Source organism: Anomaloglossus baeobatrachus, chromosome 1, assembly GCF_048569485.1.
Source record: "Anomaloglossus baeobatrachus isolate aAnoBae1 chromosome 1, aAnoBae1.hap1, whole genome shotgun sequence".
Classification (NCBI taxonomy): domain Eukaryota; kingdom Metazoa; phylum Chordata; class Amphibia; order Anura; family Aromobatidae; genus Anomaloglossus; species Anomaloglossus baeobatrachus.
In genome coordinates, this window is record NC_134353.1 from 802,109,841 (window position 1) to 802,126,634 (window position 16,794).

Below are 16,794 nucleotides of genomic sequence, written 5' to 3' on the forward strand. Positions count from 1 at the left end.
CATGTATCCCCCATGCTGCCATGTTTCCCCCCACCTTGACACAGCCGCTGCCGCACACAGTTTAAAAAAAAAAAAACAAAAAAAAGAACAAAACAAAAAAACCTCACCTTCCAGCACCTACTCCACCGCTGCGCGCCGCTGAGTTGGGTCCTCAGTTCCCGCGCTGCCACCAGTCGTCATCACGCCGCCGCTGCTTACAAACGCTCCCGACGTCTCCTAGGCAACAGGCCTGCGGCCTAGGAGAGGAGGAGTGTCAGAGTGAGGAGAAATGTCTCCTCTTCTCCAACACAACTTTTAACTGCCGGTGTGATCACACTGGCAGTTCAAAGTGGCTGAATGAGGTGACAGTGCATGTGCTGACAGAAAGAGCTCAGCGTGACCTGTCTGGTACGCATGCCTTAGGTTCACCATCACTGGCCTATAGAAGCTTCTGTTGGGATCGGAGAAGGCTGCCACATGCCATAAGCTAAGCATTAGGTACAGGTACTAAGGATGTCTGGCTAGCAAGGTCAGTGGATGCTGACCCAGGTGCCATGACTCTGTGCCAGCCACTGAGATGTAGGACCGTAGCCAGGTCCCTATACTTTCAATAGTTTCTCTTTTGTTAAATGTTCCTTATCATTAGAAACGGTTCACAGCAAAGAGATGTGTGTATTGCATGTTTTGAGATATTTATGCCTATATTGGTGGGAGGCCCCCGCTTGGTGGGTGGCCCAGGGCCCGTGCCCCTTGGCCCCCCCTAAATCTGGGCCTGGGTGAAGGGTTTAACTGGAAAAAAGTGTCTCAATGCTACGCACTTCAAAGCTATCGACCTTTTTCTTCAGGAAAAAACACAATACCGAGATATCAGCACACAGGTGGTTTTATAATGGTTTGGCGTTTAAATTTACAGGCCAAAACACATTTGACATATCTGGTGAAAGGCACCCATGGGTGTCAGGCATGCTGCTCTTAGCTATGTTTTGAAGCTGATCAGTAGTCGCTGAATGGCTTCATCAGTCATGTGATACTGTTTATGTCAAGTGACTAGAAGGGGCAAAGGTCTGAGATTGGCAGAATAGTACAGATCCATGAGGTAAGTAAACAGTATTCTTTATTTTATGCTGCAAACTGTAGCCATTAATTAGTGCTTCTCCAGAAGTGGATTAACCCTTTATTTTGTGGTGTCTTATTATTAAAGGGAATCTGTCACCAGGTTTTTCCTTCTTCGCCAGAGAGCAGCATAATGTAGAGACAGAGTCCCTGATTCCAGCGATGTGTCACTTAGTGAGCTGTTTGCTGTCATTTTGATAAAATCAATGTTTTCTCTGCTGCAGATCTAGCAGTTATACAGAGCTCATGAATATGCTGGACTACCTGCAGCCCGCCAAGTAGTCCTCTAATGATGATTTACTGCTGATTAATCAGAGATTTTATCAAAACTACACTAAGCAGACCAGTAAGTGACACACAGCTGGATTCAGGATCTTTGCCCCAATGTTATGCTGCTCTCAGATTAGGTGGCAAAAGCTAGTGACAGATTCCCTTTAATATAAGTGTGGCATAAAAAAAGGGTTCATTATTTTCATTTTATAGCTATTAATACAAAATATTAGAACAGTGTTCTGGATGTAAATTAATTTTGGAAGTCATTTAAGCCTTAGATAGGTCAGAGTGATAGCTACACTTTTCATGGATATAGGCATGCAGCTGGGAGAGATTTAGTAGAGGCATTCAACTCGACTATGTGGTAAAACTTCACATACAATTTAAAAATATTGCTAACAGTGTTAATTACTATGATGCTGCGGATATTAATGGAAAGCGAGTTTACTTTTGTCAGTGACCATTAGTCTTCTTCTCATTACTGAAACAAGCACCGTACTTTATTCTCTGGTAGAGAAAATGAAGCTTCGCTGTGACGGTTTTTCTAAAATACAATTAAAAAAGCCAAGAGTCAAGCTAAAAGTAGTTATAATGATAATATAACTGTGCATGGACCTAAGAGTGGGAAAAAGAAGAATATAGAGAAACTGCTTTTTGATTTTTCATTAAATGTTTTACTCTTCGGGCAAGTACTCTTAAAGGAGTATAAATATTAATGTCTATCAGTAGCATGAGTCAAAGACAAATATTTTACAGGAAACATACATGGCTCTAAAGCCTTAACTTTTTGTAACACATGTATTTATATAATTTACAACCGCTGTTTCCTACAACAGGACCATTCAAGTAATCTATATTTCCATAGGCTGAGTTTGTGCGGTATACAAACACTGATTGGCTACAAGGTATTAGGGGCACTTTGCACACTACGACATCGCAAGCTGATGCTTGCAATGCCGAGCGCGATAGTCCCCGCCCCCATCGCAGCTGCGATATCATGGTAATAGCTGCCATAGCAAACATTATCGCTACGGCAGCTTCACATGCACTCACTTGCCCTGCAACATCGCTCTGGCCGGCGAACCTCCTCCTTATTAAGGGGCGGGTCGTGCGGCGTCATAGCGACGTCACACGGCAGGCGGCCAATAGAAGCGGAGGGGCGGAGCTGAGTGGGATGTAAACATCCCGCCCACCTCCGTCCTTCCGCATAGCCGGTGTGAGCCGCAGGACGCAGCTAAGGTGATGTTCATCGTTCCTGCGGCTTCACACACAGCGATGTGTGCTGCCGCAGGAACGAGGAACAACATCATAACATCGGTCCTTCCGAAATTATGGAAATGACCGACGCTACACCGACGATACGATTTGGACGTTTTTGCGCTTCTTAATTGTATCAAAAAGGATTTACACACTACGATATCGATTGCGATGCCGGATGTGCGTCACTTTCGATTTGACCCCACCGACATCGCAGCTGCGATGTCGTAGTGTGCAAAGTGCCCCTTAGTCTGTTTAGATAGGCCGGCCACACTTCTATGTGAGCAGAATCTTTAGAAAACTGTATTTGCATACATTATTGAAGCCCAGCATCAGGAAGGAAGGAAGGAAGGGGCAAACAAGGCGCTTGTCCAGTGCACCTATAAACAAAGGGGACCCCCTACTTATGCAGCACCTCCATGAAGTGAACAGAGGATATGAAGCTTTACTTACAGTTTATGCTGTGCATCTGCTGTAGTCCCAGAAGGCTACTTTTACCTTCCTGCTATTTTTGGGTCAGAATCGTGCAAAGGGGGTTAGAGAAAATGCTCACAGCATACCAGTGTGCAGACAGGACAGGAAACAGCCTTCAGTCATGTCTGTGCTGTGTCCCCATCCTCTTCATGAGATCTGCGGTTGATATTCCTGACACTCTCTATGCCTGTCCTGAGATCAGAGGGAGAACAGAATATAGATGAACCTGCCAAATGAAAAGTGACAGATCAAAAAAAGAAGTTAGTTTTGTGTATTATTATGTGTGTATATATTATGCTGTCATTGCCAAAAGTGTTGGCACCCTTGAAATTGTTCCAGAAAATGACTTCTCCCAGAAAATTATTGCAAATGGATCTTTATAGGTGGTGGTGATGCCTGGTTTCCTGTAAAGATCCATTTCCACTATTGCGGGTCCGCAGCTGTCTCCACCAGCGATTGTGTGTCATTAGGTGTTGTGACTTTCACAACATCTATAGGTGAGTGCACCTTGTAATTTTCACAATTGTTTTTATCGGTTAAGACCCTATGCGCCTGTCTTTCCTCCACAGTCTTAGAAAGTTATTTCAATTAGATGTTTTGCTGTACTCATGTTTATTTCCTTTGTGTGTATTGGAGCAACCCAAAAAAAAAACAGAGAAAAAAAGGCAAGCTGGACAAAATTTTACACAAAATTCCGGAAAAAAAATTGTTGGCACCTTAAACTTAATATTTGGTTACACTATCTTTGGAATAAATAATTGTAATCAATCACTTTGTATAACCATCAACAAGCTTCTTACACTTCTCAACTGGATTTTTGGAACATTCTTCTTTTACAAACTGCTCCAGGTCTCATATTTGAAAGATACCTTCTCCCAAGCGCAATTTTAGGATCTTTTCACAGGTGTTCAATGGGATTTCGATCTGATCTCATTGCTGCCCACTTTGTTTCCATCCATTTCTGGGTACTTCTTGAAGCATGTTTGGGGTCATTGTCCTGGTGTAAAACCCATGATCTAAGACACAAACCCAGCTTTCTGACACTGGGCACTATATTGCGGCTCAAAATCCTTTGGGGATCTTCAGATTCATAATACTTTCCTGCCATAGCATTTCATTTCTTTCAAATATCAACAGATAGTTCACGCTGACACTGATGCAGGACAGTTTGAATTTTTTTGGGAATTTCATTGGGGCTGCTAATCCACCATCCGGACTATCCTGTGATGCAACCTTTCAATCTTTCTTTGCCATCCACATCCAGGGAGATTAGCTACAGAGCCATGGGCCAAATTTCTTGATTGTGTTGCTGTCACTCTACGTATGGGTAAGTAAGTACCAAGCGAACGGTGAAAGGAAAGGAAAACCCTGTGTCTAGAGAAGGGAGAGATGGTGACCAGTGATAAAGCTTACCTCTGGGCCTTGGGTTCCCTCACTTCCCTAGATAGGGTCTGCAACTATTCGCCAAGCTGGATAACTGTCTCTAGGCTGACTGAGCCCTAGGTAGGGAGTGGATGGGATGAGCTTTTCATCAACACACTAAAGTACACACAGAGATAACAAACAATGGAAAACTACAAACAACTTATCTCCAGCTGACTCAGGGAGAGGAACTGCAACAAGATTCACCTGATGTATGCAAGCCGACTGCTTGCACTGAAGACTAGTAAAAGATATATGAACTATCACCAGCACTGAGTAATAGGAAGTGGTGATATATAAAGACACAAGGGTAGCACTGATGAAAAACAGTTCAAAGACTGAGGAACTCTGCAAGGTCCTAAAGAGAAAGGGAGGAAAACCATGCAGAAATAATAGGTCAGGGAGTAGTTTGTGCAGCCAAAGACTGTGACCTTCTATAGCTAGACACCACAGCAATAAGCAAATTTACTCAAGTCAAATTTGATTTCTCAAATAGTTAAAAAAATCTGTATTCTCCAGAATAAGATTTTTTGGGGGGAATTTGCTTTGTGTGAATGCAGCAAAATATTGACCATCTGGCCACCACTTTCAGGAACAATAGGAGGCCATCTAAAGGATAAAAAAAAAGCCTCATTGTTCGTATGTCCAGCTACGACCTTTGCTCATTGCTCAACATTAGGCACTCAGTGCCTTTTCATTTCTCTAATTATACACCACATCTTTATCCTTTTCATTTTAGGCTTGGACTTCTGCTTGTCACCAGGCTTTGGACATATCTAAGTGTCAAAAAGTCACAATGTTTGGTGTAAAATCTTGATGTGACTACTTGTTAGCAGGAAACACAGGGATGTTTGAGGCCAGGTCAAGCCCAGATATCCTGGCCTTTAGTGAGGAGGCAGGAGATGCATTTTATGACTGCAGAAAGAAGAAGTGAGGTGGGCAGTGACCATCATGAGCGGCTGAACATATGAATATTATTATTTTTGCCATCTTATGTGTATTATACTCTGGGTACTTCAACCCAGAGCTTAATAAGGAACTATTACTTAGCATCACAAATTTCTCTGTGAATCACATTTACCACTAAAATTTGCCCGATTTGGCAATTTCAAATCTCCCCAGACCCCGTCATCCCTACTGAATGCCTTGCAGCATAAGGTGCATGAGTGTAAATTTACACACAATTATTCAATTACAGTGCCTTGCAAAAGTATTTGGCCCCCTTGATTTTTTTCAGCCTTTTCTCACATTTCAGGCTTCAAACATAAAGATAAAAATTTAAATTTTATGCTGAAGAATCAACAACAAGTGGGACACAATTGTGAAGTTGAACGAAATTTATTGCTTATTATAAACTTTTTTAAAAAATAAATAGCTGAAAATTGGGGCGTGCAATATTATTCGCCCCCTTTACTTTCAGTGCAGCAAACTCACTCCAGAAGTTCATTGAGGATTTCTGAATGATCCAATGTTGTCCTAAATGACTGATGATGATAAATATAATCCATCTGTGTGTAATCAAGTCTCCGTATAAATGCACCTGCTCTGTGATAGTCTCAGTGTTCTCTTTAAAGCACATAGAGCATCATGAAGACCAAGGAACATAACAGACAGGTCTGTGATACTGTTATGGAGAAGTTTAAAGCCGGATTTGGTTACAAAAAGATTTCCAAAACTTTAAGCATCCCAAGAAGCACTGTGCAAGCGATCACATTGAAATGGAAGGAGTATCATACCACTGCAAATCTACCAAGACCCGGCCGTACATCAAAACTTTCATCTTAAACAAGGAGAAGACTGATCAGAGATTCAGCCAAGAGACCCATGATCACTCTAGGTGAACTGCAGAAATCTATGGCGGTAGATGGGAGAGTCTGTCCATAGGACAACAATCAGTTGTACACTGCACAAATCCGGCCTTTATGGAAGGGTGGCAAGAAGAAAGCCATTTCTCAAAGATATCCATAAAAAGTGTCATTTAAAGTTCACCACAAGCCACCTGGAAGACACACCAAACATGTGGAAGAAGGTGCTTTGGACAGATAAAACAAAATCAAACTTTTTGCTTACAATGCCAAATAATATGTTTTGCGTAAAAGCAACACAGCTCATCACCCTGAACACACCATCCCCCCTGTCAAACATGGTGGTGGCAGCATCATGGTTTGGTCCTGCTTTTTCTTCAGCAGGGACAGGGAAGATGGTTAAAATTGATGGGAAGATGGATGGAGCCAAGTACAGGACCATTCTTGAAGAAAACCTGCTGGAGTCTGCAAAAGACCTGAGACTGGGACGGAGACTTGTCTTCCAACAAGACAATGATCCCAATCACAAAGCAAAATCTACAATGGAATGGCTCACAAATAAACATATTCAGGTGTTAGAATGGCCAAGTCAAAGTCCAGACCTGAATCCCATCAAGAATCTGTGCAAAGAGCTGAAAACTGCTGTTCACAACCGCTCTCCATCCAACCTCACTCAGCTCGAGCTGTTTGCAAAGGAAGAATGGGCAAGAATTTCAGTCTGTTGATGTGCAAAACTGATAGACACATACCCCAAGCGACTTGCACCTGTAATCGCAGCAAAAGGTGACGCTACAAAGTATTAACTTGAAGGGGCCAAATAATATTGCACGCCCCAATTTTCAGTTATTTTTTAGTTTAATATTTCTTTATTGATTCATAAATTTATATAACAAAGAAAGGATATAAGTATTTCGTGTTGCCCAATTTTACAGAGCATGAAAAGGTTATAGTATAACCTGGGCATTTAAGGGGTACTTTGCACACTACAACATCGCAAGCCGATTGTAGCGATGCCTAACGCGATAGTCCCCGTCCCCGTCTCACATGCGATCTCTTGTGATAGCTGCCGTAGCGAACATTATCGCTGCGGCAGATTCACATGCACTTACCTGCCCTGCGACGTCGCTCTGGCCGGCGACCCGCCTCCTTCCTAAGGGGGCTGGTCGTGCGGCGTCAGAGCGACGTCACACGGCAGGCGGCCAATAGAAGCAGAGGGGCGGAGATGAGCGGGACGTAAACATCCCGCCCACCTCCTTTCTTCCTCATTGCGGCCGGGACGTAGGTAAGGAGATGTTCCTCACTCCTGCGGCTTCATACACAGCGATGTGTGCTGCCACAGGAACGAGGAAAAACATCGTACCTGTCGCTACAGCGACATTATGGAAATGCTCGACACTACACCGATGATACAATTTCGACACTTTTGCGCTCGTTAATCATATTAAAAATGATTCACATACTCCGATGTCGACAACGACGCCGGATGTGCGTCACTTTCGATTTGACCGCGTAGTGTGCAAAGTACCCCTGAGTCTTATACAGCATATGTTGCAGTAAAATTTGTCGCAAGTCTTACATGAAGGGAAATCTGTATAACATCCTATATGACATCCTAACCCAAATATGCAGTAATCATTTATCTTTATTTTGTTTAGAATATAAAAGGCAACATCCTTCTGTAAAACCTTGTTATATATATGAACCCGTAAACCTATGTACACTAATTAGATAAGAGAGAAGAAGAGAAGAGAGAAAGGAAAGAGAAGGAAGAGAGAGAGAAAGATGGGGAGAGAGAAAGAGAAGAGGAAGAGGAAGGAAAGAAGGGAAAAAGAAAAAAAGAGAGGAGCTTCTGTGACGTCACGTCACACCACCCTCTTATTGGGCTATCCACCCCATCCTCTCGAACAGTCATTGTGGTAACGTGCCCATGAGTAGCCAGGATTGGAATTGTTGTGTCTCTCTGAATTGAAGCCACAGATACCAGGTAGAGAAACACAAGGAGTCTCTCCCTTCATCAAAAGGTCTCATCTCCCCCAAACGTCGCAAAGCATCTACGGCCTCAACCCAGTCTGCTCTTTTCAATGTATAGGTGGACCTCCTATGCTTTGGTATGATCTGTCTCATTGAAATCATGAAATACGAGATCAATTCTCTCTTCGCCTTGGAGATTGCCCCTGTGTACATTGATAAGAGGGCTATTTCCGGTGAGGGTGTCACTCCCGTATGATGTAAATGATTATAGAGAGCAAAGACATCTTCCCATAGTTTCTGGATCCCCGGGCAAGTCCACCAAACATGTAACATGGTGCCCACCGAGGTCTGACACCTCCAGCAAGTGTCTTAAACCTCTGGAAACATTTTGTGTAGTCTGGCGGGTGTCCTGTACCACCGTGAGAGGATTTTATAATTGAGTTCTTGCATTCTACATGAAATGGTGGATTTGTGTGTTAAGTTAAATGACTTATGCCACTGTGCTTTGGAAAAAGTCTGGCTCAATTCTGATTGCCATTGCCTTACTTACTCGGGTAGGTCTCCTTCTGTCTCCCTGGACCCTGTTATGCTGTAGTTTATGGGGACTGTGTAGGGGGCTGTTTCTTGAAGGAGACATAGCCCTTCAAATGGAGTCAGATCCCTATGTATCTCAGATCTCAGAGCCAGAGAGTCTATGAAGCTACGTAATTGTAAGTATTGAAACCAATGACTTGGTTCCCTTGGCCGGTCATCAAGTAAGGACATCAATGGTCTGCAACCCTGTTGGGTAATTACATCTTTAACCAGAGTAATCCCTCCTGTCAGTTATTTATTTTTTAAAAAAGTTTAAAATAAGCAATACATTTTGTTCGACTTCACAATCATGTCCCACTTGTTGATTCTTCAGCATAAAATTAAAATTTTTATCTTTATGTTTGAAGCCTGAAATGTGAGAAAAGGTTGAAAAAATCTAGGGGGCCGAATACTTTCGCAAGGCACTGTATCTGTATTTTTTTTTATGCAGAAATTCACTTGCACCCACGCAGTTAACTATGTAAACAAATGAGCATATTTTGTGGAAAACATCAGTGTTACTTTCATTCAACCTTTGAAAAGCAAACTGGCTTCCTTTTGAAATAAAAGCTTTACACTGAAAGGTAGGAAACATCACTTATATGCTGAAAAATAAAACTTCTTTGCAAACTTTTACTTTTCTTCATTTCATAACAAAGCATATCAATACAATCTGTAAAGTGTTGAGAATTTTTCTGTGCCAGATAAGATCATTGCACAAACTGAAACTCAGCACCCTGCTGAGAAAATGTCAAGAAAATAACTAGAGTCAGTCTAAAACTCTTTCTGAAAAAAACTCCATTCCAACTTCACAATGAAATCAGATATGAAAGCATAGTAGAACTGTATGAAGGATAGATGGAGAAACCCTTTTTTAACAAAAAGTCTAGACTTGATAAAATTCAGGAAAGAAAGCTTTGGAAGTAAGTCATTTCTCTTAACATGAGAAAAATACCTAAAAGTCCCTATGTTGCTTAATATTATGTACCAATGTGCTGACAATGATTCCATTAAGGCCATATGCGCACGCTGCATTTTTAACTGCACCCAAACTGCAACCAAAACTACACCTTGTCACAGAGAGATTAGAAATGTAAAAAAAAATGCTTGTAATGATGGAGCGTTTTTGCTGCGATTTTGTTAATGCGTTTTTTAAAGGACAACAAAATATGATAGTATAGGATAATTGATAGATAGCTAGAATAGATGGATAGATAAAAAAAAATAGATAGAAAGAAAGGACATATAGAATAGATAATAAGAAAGATCAGATAGAATAGATAGAAATAACAGAATAGCTCAATAGAGAGATAGCTAGCTTGGCCAAAAAATTCAAAAATCATCCTCTTTTACCACTTTATCAACCCCCAAACACCCCTGCAGGTCCGAAGTAATCCACACAAGGTCCCACAGCAATTCAGCTCTGCTACATCTCTGTCCTCTTACGGCGAGTGTCATAGATCATTACTGCCCACTGTGAGTACAGACAGAGTTGCGCAATCAGATTGAACTCAGGTGAACCCCTGACGCCATAGCTGCGGGGCCCGCAGTACGGCGTGTGTCACGGCCCGTGTTCATTCTGAGGGACATACTCACGGGGGTAGGGTGAGAGAGAGATAGCCATCCTCCACACAGCAAGGGAAGTCAGCCACACGATAAGCAGTGACGTCACTCTGGTGATTTGCGGTTCACAGCAGTAGTCCATCTGTCCTATAGTCTGTGACTGAAGTGAGCCACAGGTGGAGGACTCACCTGAGTGATCGCGATGCTCACTTGGAGGGGTTGATGGTGGGGTTAATAAAGTGGTGAAAGAGGGTGATTTTTTTGTCTTTTATTTCAAATAAAGGATTTTTTGGGTGTTTGTGTTTATTTACTTTTACCTACAGATTAGTGATGAGGGGGATTCTCATAGATGCCTGCCATGACTAATCCAGGACTTAGTGGCAGCTATGGGCTTCCATTAACTGCTTATTACCATGATTGCCACCACACCAGGCAATAGGGAAGAGCTGCATAAAGTGCCAGGACTGTCACATCTAATGGATGCGTCAAATTTCGGACAGCTGCTGGCTGATATTTTAGATTCTCTATAGGGTTTAGCTCAGGTGAGTTTTCTGGCCAATCAACCACAGTGACATGGCTCCACAAACCATCACTGATTGTGGAAACTTCACACTAGACCTCAAGCAGCTTGGATTGTGTGCCTCCCCACTCTTCCTCCAGATTCTAGGAGGTTGATTTCCAAATGAAATGCGATATTTACTTTCATCTGAAAAGAACACCTTGGACCACTGAGCAATGACGGCACTGCTGCTAGAGTCAGTGCTTCAAGAGCTACCACACACAGACGTATCCAGGACATGGGCTACAACTGTCACATTCCTTGTGTCAAGCAACTCATGACCAATAGACAACACCAGAAGCATCATATCTGGGCCAAGGAGAAAAAGATCTAGACTGTTGCTCAGTGGTCAAGGCATTGTTTTCAGATGAAAGTAAATTTTGCATTTCATTTGGAAATCAAAGTCCCAGAGTCTGGAGGAAGTGTGGAGAGGTACACAATCCAAGCTGCTTGAGGTCTAGTGTGGTTTCACAATCGGTGATGGTTTATGGAGGGATGTCATCTGCTGGTATAGGTCCACTGTGTTTTATCAAGACTAGGTATTCAGGGACTCTGGAGGAAAGAATAGGTGCATAGGATCTTAACTGATAAAAACAGTGAAAGGATTAATAGCGTGCACTCACCTATAGATGATGTGAGTAGTCACAACACCTATTGAAGCATAAATGCTGTTGGAGACAGCTGCGGACCTGTTAAATGGAAACAGAGACTTCTATAGGAAATCGGGGATCATCGCTGCGCTTGTCACCATTGAATCCAAAGAGTTATTATTCCAAGTCATTTATTTCGGAACTTTAACAAAGTCTACGTGTTTCAGGGGTCTCTGCCCCCTTCCTCAGGACAACGTAAGAATAATGTAAGAATAATCTTCTTCTGTGTCACTATTCTTACATTGTCCTGAGGAAGGGGGCAGAAACCCCTGAACCGCGTAGACTTTGTTAATGTTCTGAAATAAATGATTTGGAATAATAACTCTTTGGATTGAATGGTGACAAGCACAGCGATGATCCCCGATTTCCTATAGAAGTCTCTGTTTTATCAAGACTAAAGACAGCACAGCCATCTACCAGGGAATTTTAGAGCACTTCATGCTTCCCTCTGCCGACAATCTTTTTGGAGATGGAAATTGCTTTTTCCAGCAGGACTTGGACCTGTCCACACTGCCAAAAGTACCAATAGCTGGTTTAATAAGCACAATATCACTTTACTTGACTGGCCAGCAAACTCACCAGACCTAAACCCCCATAGAGAACCTATGGGGTAATGTCAAGAGGAAGATGAGAGACACCAGACTCAACAATGAAGATGAGCTGAAGGCTGCTATCAAAGCAACCTGGGCTTCCATAACACCTCAGCAGTGCCACAGGCTGATCGCCTCCATGCCAAACCACATTGATGCAGTAATTCATGCAAAAGGAGCCCTGACCAAGTATTGAGTGCATTTACTGTACAGACTTTTCAGTAGGCCAACATGTTTGAGTTTAAGATCATTTTTTCAGTTGGTCTTATATATTATCATAATTTTCTGAGATAATGGCTTTAGAGTTTTTATTGTCTGTAAGCCATAATCATCAACATTAACAGAAATGAACACTTGAAATAGATCACTCTGTTTGAAATGACTCCATATAGTATATGGGGTTAGCGTCTCCCCTGACCATGATGCATGTCACACTTCCAAGGTGTCTGCATCAGCTAAATATTCTACAGAGGTGGCATTCTGTCTGCTATTTCAGTTATTATCAAATGTGGTTTCACCACAACCATTTCCACCTAGCGCTGCATTTTCTACTGCACGTTTGGCAGTGTACCTGTGGGAAAGGTGATACTGACCAAAACATCATATATTGTACACTTTTCTGGACCACTATTGAAAAGAATCACCTTTGATATTATCTGAGTGCTACATTCTTTTTCACATATCTAGAATTATTATTCTATTTCTTGAAAAAAATATATTTGTTTTTTTCTCAAAAAATTGTCAATTGTTAATAATTTCATTCAGCTTGCCATCATAAGTAAATCGCCTTCCATGCAGATATTGTTTAAAATTGGAGAACATGTAGTAATTGTTGGGGGCTAAGTCTGGATTGTAGGGTGGATGATTTTTGGAATCTACAATTTTGCACAACAGTCCTAGTAACTTGCACTGTGTAGAGGAGTACTGCTTTTGCCAATATTCCTCTCCTTTTTTTCCTTAATGGTATCTTATAATCAATTTAATGGAGCAGCATATGATGTCCTGCTGATAGTTTCACCTATTTTTTTTTACATGGATTTAGTAAAATTCCTTTGCTGTCCCCAAAAACATGCCCATCAGTCTTCCAGTTGATGGGGTTACTTTGAAATCCATCAGGGGCGTTGTTTCCTTTTCATTGATTCCTGTTTGCTTTCTTGGTCGTAATGATGCTGTAGTTGATGGATTATCATCACACAAATTTCCTGAGGAGCCATACGCATTCAAGGTACGCATCTGCCTCTGACTTTGATGAATAAACTTGAATTTGAAGGATGATGTATAAGGTACAAACAGATAAGTAGGTGAATTCTGCTAACATTCACTCTCAAATTCGAGGATCTTCCATTCCGATTTCTTTTTTCGACAATTTTGTAGATGCTTCAATTGGTCCTCTGAGATGTGGATCATATTCATTGCTATCTTTGTCTCTCTTGAATTCAATAGACCACAAGATTAAAATAACACTAATTGTTAAAACAAGCTGAAATTTTACATTTAAACCATAAAGGAGTGTCTCTACCTGAAGCCATCATAAAATTACCAGCAATGTAAGCATAATATGCCAGTACCAGAAATTTATTGAACACACTTTGTATATATCCAAAATGGAACCATAAAAAATATATCTAGTCTGTCAAAGAAAAAAAATATCAAGGTTGGCATAAAAATTAAAATGTTTTATCTCTTGGAATATAATAATGAAAAAATGAAGAAATGTAGCATCGAAAACAAGCAATCTTTGTTACTCTCATTAACCTTTTCACAACACATGACGTACTGGATACGTCATGGATTGTGTGAGGTTAGTCCCCGTAGACTGCAGTGGGCAGTCCGCGGCGATCCGCGGATATGTCAGCTCATTTCAACAGCTGAAATGTGTGCCTGCCAGGCACGAGTGGAAGCACGTTCCACCGACACCTATTAAACCCTTCATCTCGCTATCAAATTCTGACAGCAAGATGTATCTGTGCGCTGCCATAAGCATAACCTACCCACCCCCATCGGAAGTCACGTGATGTGATTACGTGACTTACGGTGGTAGCCATGGTAGTACAGGGTGATGTGATGACTCCTGTAGCTATCCTGAGTCCCTTTCTCTTACTGCTGGCAGAGGGCCGTGTGTGAGAGAAAAGCAACTTTTCTCCAGATGTCATCTGTGTAGCTGTGATCTGGAGAAATGGAAGAGCGATCAGACTGCTGATCGTTATAGTCCCTTAGGGGAGCTAGTAAAATTAAAAAAAGTTGAAAATAAGTTTTAAAAAACTTTTAAAAAATGTGAAAAGCTAAAAGTTCAAATCACACCCCATTTGGCCCATTAAAACTTAAAGGGTTAAAAAAAATAAAAAATATACACATATTTGGTATCGCCACGTTCAGAAACGCCCCAATCGGTAAACTGCGTAGTCGTGAAATAAAATATATATATACATATTTGGTATTGCTGCGTTCAGAAACGCCCCAATCTATAAAAATATAAAATCAATTAATCCAATCGGTAAACAGTGTAGCGGCAAAAAAATTCCAAACGCCAAAATTAAGTTTTTTAGTCGCTGCAAATTTTACACAAAATGCAATAACAGGCGATTAAAATGTAGTATCTGCACAAAAATAATACCATTAAAAACGTCATCTCGAGACACAAAAAATAAGCTATCATTGAGTCATAGGTTCCAAAAAATGAGAACGCTACGAGTTTCGGAATATGATCAATATAAAGGAGAAGAAAAGGAGTACTAAATGGCCAACCACATAATCAATAAATATCAAAACCATTGCCTTTATGGTATCAAAACCTAAATAGTTTATTAAGCATAAATTCAGACAATGGTAAAATCACAATAGTAGAAAAAAGACATAATAGGCAGGAAATCAGTCCCAGATAAACATTCCCAAACAAGGGGACATCAGCCTTATAAGGTAATAGTATACACAAAAATGGGCAAGCAGCACCCTGAAAATGTAGTAGAGGTGGAGTAGATTATGTGGTTGGCCATTTAGTACTCCTTTTCTTCTCCTTTATATTGATGCTATTGTGGAGTGGCCGTAGTTCATTATTACTGCACATTCCATCTGTTACCCAGAAATTTTTGATTGTAAGAGTTTCGGAATATGGCGCAAAAAGTGCGCCACTTTTTTTCGACAAGCTGGTGAATTATTTTAACCCCTTAGATAAAAGTACACCTATACATGTTTGGTGTCTGCAAACTCATACAGACCTGAGACATCACACCAACACATCAGTTTTATCATATAGTGAAGATAGCAAATAAAATATCCCACAAACTATTGTGCGATCGCACTTTTTTTTGCAGTTGTTCCGCACTTGAAATTTTTTGGCTGTTTTCCAGTACACTATATGGTAAAACTTATGGTTTCATTTAAAAGTACAGCTCATCCCGCAAAAAACAAGCCCTTATATGGCAAGATTGACGGAAAAATAAGAAAAGTTACGGCTCTTGGAAGAAGAGGAGCAAAAAAAAAACAAACGGGAAAAACGGAAAATTTCCCGGGGGGTGAAGGGGTTATACAAAAATAGATTATGAAAAAGGAGACATGGACTGTACATCCAAACATTATACATTGAACTACTCTGGCTAAGCAAAATTTTAAAAGCTGTACAAGAAGTTTTTAGTGTTCTTCACTCCAATCCTTGCATTGCCACCTTGACATGTTTTTTTTTCTGTACAGCGTATCAAAAAATTACGGATAGACAATATTTGTTACTGACACATTGGAAAACTATAATAAATCATTATGATTATGAGTGATGTCTGTCTACAGACCATAATATGAAGACATTAGTTGCAATCAATGTAAACTGTAAAATGATGATACTAAGTAAAAAAAAATTGTATAATTTTATTCAGTTTAAAAAAAATAACAGAAGCCTAAAATATTTTTTACAAACAGGTCAAAAAGGTGCCCGATTTATATAACCTATCGTGGAATTTCTGGTTGATTGGCAACCCAGTCCATTGTGCATCTCTTGGTCCCAACAACTATCATATGCTACAATTACTCCAGGGCTTTGGAATTATAGGATACAGGTAATCTTGGTTTTTATCTCACTATCCATGTGGTGTCTTTGAATACTCCAGGAATCATTCTCACACCCTAAAATATAAATGTCCTATACAGTTATACTGTATGTGTATGTATGAAAAGCTGAATAGGCTATATGTCTGTCATAAGGGTTATCTTATGAAAGCCAGAACATGGCTGGCAATCATAGGAGACTTTGATTTATACCATGTACAGCAATACGTTAGCATATCATAAGCAATCACTGATTGCAGGTAAACTGTCCTTGAGGAGACTACACACTATAGTTTAAAAAAATTGGAGACAAGATTGTTTCTCTCCAATCTCAATGCTCCTTTAAGCAACCTTTCTTTCCTTTGTATCTTGGGAAATTGGCCTGCAGTCTTACCAGTGACATTACCTGTGATATCTACTCATATAACCAACTCCTGAATGATAACAGCCATTGCATAAAGGTCTAATGGGTGGAGGGATGTTTGTTTGGTAGCTTAACTGGTATGTCTGGTGCTATTTGCCTTAGGTGT

At 40.8% G+C, this 16,794-nt stretch overlaps 1 long non-coding RNA gene across 1 annotated transcript in view; it reads left to right on the forward strand.

The window, feature by feature from the left end:
* The first annotated feature begins 386 nt into the window (after positions 1 to 386).
* The window catches only part of LOC142300632 (uncharacterized), a 32,256-nt gene continuing 15,848 nt past the window's right edge, over positions 387 to 16,794 (forward strand). Inside the window, exons 1-2 of the long non-coding RNA XR_012752675.1 lie at positions 387 to 477; positions 16,139 to 16,275. This is a non-coding gene — a long non-coding RNA (uncharacterized LOC142300632). The remainder of the gene's footprint in view (positions 478 to 16,138; positions 16,276 to 16,794) is intronic.